Genomic DNA, 5,000 nt, shown 5'->3' with positions numbered 1-5,000 from the left:
TTATAAAATAACAATGCAGAAATGAAAGGCAACAGAAAAGTAGTGCCAAAGTACCTAATAACAGTTATATTGTTAATGATATAGATCATCCTTAATAGTATCTCGGCCGCACTATACCTCGAGATATAACTTGAAATTTGAAGTTTTATCGCATGCTGATTTAATGTGATATCTCCGAATTTCTTGCCTTTTTCGTGAATGATGGAATAAAGATAATGGTGATGATTACAAGAAGATATGTATGTGTGATGATGAGCGAGAGAAAATGAAGTTTGTGGGGATGATAATGGTGTTAATGGTGATATATAGTACTGGTGTTTGTTATGATGATAATAGAGAGGATAATCGTGTTGATAATAATGATAATAGTAATTACAACGATGATAATAATAATAATAATTATAATAATAATAATGATAATAATAATAATAATAATAATAATAATAATGATAACAATAATAATAATAACTATAATAATAATAATGATTATTATTATTATTATTATCATTATTATTATTACTATTATTATTACTATTGTTATCATTATTATTATTATGATTATTATTATTATTATCATTATTATTATTATTATTGTCATTATTATTATTATCATTATTATTATTATTATTATTATTATTATTATTATTATTATTATCATTATTATTATCATTATCATGATTATTATTATCATTATTATTATCATTATCATCATTATTATCATTATCATTATTATTAATTACCATTATTATTATCATTGTTAATGTTATTAATATTATTATCATTATCATTACTGTGAAAAATATAGAAAAAGATGAGTATACAATAATAATAATAATAATAATAATAATAATAATAATAATAATAATAATAATAATAATAATAATAATAATAATAACAATAATAAAAAAATAATAATGATAATAAAAAAAAAATGATAACATCAATAACAACAAAAATGGTACCAGTAACGAAATATAATAATAGTAAAGATAATAATTATCATTATCATTACTATTATTTTCAATATGATTAGGACTCACGCAACTGCAATCCTTGATAGTAATAGCAATATCAATAACAAATTCATGATAATCAGGATAAGGATGATAATAACAATAGTAGTAATAATAGTAACAATAACAATAAAGATAATAGTAATGATAATAATGGTAATAATGATAATGATAAAAATACAAAAAGGAAGAATTACTATCATTATTATCTTTATGAAAAAGATAAACAGACAAGAATAGATAAAATAAGAGATATGGAATAAAATTGGATAATGATAATGATAATAACATAATGATGTTAAGGATATCAAAATGATAATACTAATGGTAATAATAATAATAATAATAATAATAATAATAATAATAATAATGATAATGATAATGATAATAATAATAATAATAATAATAATAATAATAATAATAATAATAATAATAGTAATAATAATAATAATAATAATAATAATAATAATATTAATAATAATAATAATAATAGCAATAACAGTAATCATAATAATACTAAAAGCAATAATAACAACATTAACATAAAGAATGATAATAATAATGACAATAATAAGGGTAACAATATCCAACATGATAACGATAAGAAAAATAACACTCGCTAATGATAATAATAAACACTCGAGTTAAAGATAATAAAATCAAGAAAAGAGAGAAAAAAAATAAAGCAAATAATGATCATAATTTTAATCACAATAATGATTATGAGAATGATGATCCGAATAATAAATGATAATAATAATGAAACAAACAAACAAAAACAAACAAACATAAGAATAATGATAATAATGAAAATTGCCTAAATGATAGAATCAAAATCAAAATGTATGATTTTGATATTAAGGAAAATGATAATGAATATGATTATTAGGATATAGAATTTTGATGTTAATAATGATAGCAAACAATAACAATAATGACTATTGCAATAACAATGATAAATACGGCAAAAAATATTATAACTATATCATTATTTATATTATAAATATCATTATTCTCATCATTTTTATTATTATCATTACTATCATCATATCAATCATTATCATTATCATTGTTATCATTATTATTAATACTATCATCAATACCCTTTTTTCCCATTATCATCATTATCATTATTGTTATCATTATCATATCATTACAATTAATTTTATTCTATGATTGTTACTATCACTACTATTATCATTATTGAAATTATTATCGATATTATTATTACTATTATTATTTTCATAATCATTATTATTGCTATTGGTATCGTCATCATCGTCATCATTATTATCAATATAATTATTATGATTATCATTATTATCATCATTAATAATCATTATTTTTGTTACTGTTATAGCAAAATAATATAATTATCATTTTCTTAATGTTACAATAATCACCATCTTCAATATTAGCAATATATACATACATACATATATATATATATATATATATATATATATATATATATATATAGAGAGACGGGGGGGGGGGTGGGGGGGGGGGGGGGGGGGGGGGGGGGGGGGGGGGGGGGGAGAGAGAGAGAGAGTGTGAGAGGGTGAGAATGAGAGATGAGAAGGAGACGAGAGAGATGGGAGAGAGAGAGAGAGAGAGAGAGAGAGAGACGCCAGGAGTCGAGAGAAAAGAGGATGGAGAAGAGAGAGGAAGAAAGAGAGAGAGAGAGAGAGGAGAGGAGGAAGAGAGAGAGAGAGAGAGAGAGAGAGGGAGATGAAGAAGGAGATGAGAGAGCGAGGAGAGAGAGATGAGAGATGAGAGATGAGAGATGCTCCAGAGAGAGGAAGAGGAGGAAAAAGAGAGAGAAAGAAAGAAAGAAAAGAGAAAGAAAATAAAAAGAGAGAAAGAAAAGAGAAAAAAGAGAGAAAAGAAAAGCGAAAGACAGAAAAAAGAAAAGAAAATCGAAAACAAAACAACCCCCCCCCCCCCCCCCAAAAAAAAAAAAAAAAACGACGGACACAAAGACCCAAGAAAACCAAACACGTTTCGCGAAAACACCAAAGAAAGAGAGAAAGAGAAAGAGAAAAAGAGAGAGAAAGAGAAAGAGAAAGAGAAGAGACAGGAGAAAGATCGGATGAAAGTAGTAAGAGCCGAGAGCTAACCCACCGAGGGGAAAAGAATTACGTATGGAAATAGCCCGCCACAAGGGAAACATTCAGCCGCGCTAATATGAGAGCCGCGTCAAGCTATATGGTGAATTTTGATATCGCTGAGAGGGGGAGGGAGGGAGAGGGGAGGCAGAGAGAGGGGAGGGAGAGAGAGGGGAGGGAGAGGGTGTTATGGGGAGGGAGAGGGAGAAGGGAGGGGAGGGAGAGAGAGGGGAGGGAGAGAGAGGGGAGGCTGAGAGAGAGGGGAGGGAGAAAGAGGGGAGGGTGGTATGGGGAGGGGGAGGGAGAGAGAGGGGAGGCAGAGAGAGGGGAGGGAGAGAGAAGGGAGGGTGGTATGGGGAAGGGGAGGCAAAGAGAATGGAGGGAGAGAGAGGGGACGCAGAGAGAGGGGAGGGAGAGAGAGGGGAGAGAGAGGGTGGTATGGGGTTGCGGAGGTTGGTGAGGGGGCGTAAGGGAGGGGGCGTAGAAGGGAATAGAGGGAAGGGAAAAGGGAAGTATGAATATAGGGAAGGAGGAGAAGGAAGGAGTGAAAAAAGAAAAGTGAAGCATGAGGGGAGAAATAGAAGGTAGGTGTAGGAAGATAAGAGATAGGATAAATTGAAGAAGTGGGGGGGGGGGGAAAAAGAGGTGATTTAAGTAATTCTAAAATAGTAAAGGAAAAATGGGAGGTCTATAATTTAGGTTAGGGAGGTGATGAGGGTACGGAGGGGGCGTTGAAGGTGGAGGAGTAGGGAGGACTATAAGGAAGAACAGGGGGGGAAGGTAAAGGGGAGGGAGGGTGATATGGGTAAGGCACGGGGAAAGAAAGGAGAATAGTAAAATAGGAAAATAAGGAGAGAGTAGAAGAGAATGAGGGGTAAAAGGAGTAAGGAGAGGGAAAGGGAGGCAGAATACAGGAGGTAAAGGGGGGCGTAAGGAAAAGAAATAGGTAAAATATGTGGAGTGGGTAGGAAGTATAAAGGGGGCGTAAGGAGGGAAGGAGGAGGGAGGATAGTTGGCGTAAAAAAAAAGTAATGTGCATAGAAAAAGGAAAGTAAAGTACGGGATGGTAAAAAGTAGAGAATTAGGTCTAGGGAGGCAGGAAGAGATATGGTATTAAAATTGGGGGCATAAGGGAAGCATGTGAATAGGACAAGGAAAAGGGGGGGGGGGGGGGAGTAGAAATAGATGGAAGAGGAAAAAGAATATAAATACAAAAAGAAGCAAGCAACATGTAAGAGGTAGGTAAGGGGGGATAAGGAAGGGATAAGAGGTAAAGGGTAGGAGACATATGGAAAGGAATAGGGAATTACGAGAGGGAAAAAAAAAAGGAGAAAAGGGTGGAAAGTGAAACAATAAAAAGGCAAGGAGGGGGGAGAAGGGCAAGATGAGGTAAAAGTAAGCGAACGGTAGGAAGGGAGGAGAAGGTAAAATATGGGGGGCGTTGTTTAGTAAGATAAGGGGGGCGTAAAAGGGCAGGTAAGGGAGGGGAGAGGAAGGAAGGTAAGGGGAGGAGGGAAGGAAATAAGAGGAGAGGAATGGTATGAGTAAAAGGATAAGATAGGAAAAGGGGGAATAGAAAGGAAGAGACTATTGAGATTAAGGAAATGAGGAAGGGATAGAGGGGAGAAACATAGGAAAAGAAGTATAATTGAGGGAGGTTGTAGAGGTAAGGAAACGGAAAAAGGTAAAAGGAAGTAGAAATAAAGGAAGTCGATAGGCAAGAAGATATGGATAAAATGAGGGGGCGAGAGTAGGGTATGAGCGGAGGAAAACAAAAAGGGAAGGGAGGAAGAGGAGGGGGCGTTAATAGGGGGCGTAGAGGTAATGAGGAAAGGGGGCAAAAAAGACAATAATAAGTACATGGAAGAGGGGGTAGTAG

At 33.1% G+C, this 5,000-nt stretch overlaps 1 protein-coding gene across 1 annotated transcript in view; it reads right to left on the bottom strand.

Annotated features, from left to right (window-relative positions):
• LOC122267211 (uncharacterized) overlaps positions 1-5,000 on the bottom strand; it is a 79,697-nt gene that overhangs the window by 60,735 nt on the left and 13,962 nt on the right. The gene's annotated exons all lie outside the window — the stretch shown is intronic.

This window comes from Penaeus japonicus, unplaced genomic scaffold (assembly GCF_977035675.1).
Source record: "Penaeus japonicus unplaced genomic scaffold, GWHDUDI00000001_assembly GWHDUDI00000039, whole genome shotgun sequence".
Classification (NCBI taxonomy): domain Eukaryota; kingdom Metazoa; phylum Arthropoda; class Malacostraca; order Decapoda; family Penaeidae; genus Penaeus; species Penaeus japonicus.
Note: the sequence above shows the minus strand (reverse complement) of the source record. Positions and strands in the feature narration are given on the sequence as shown.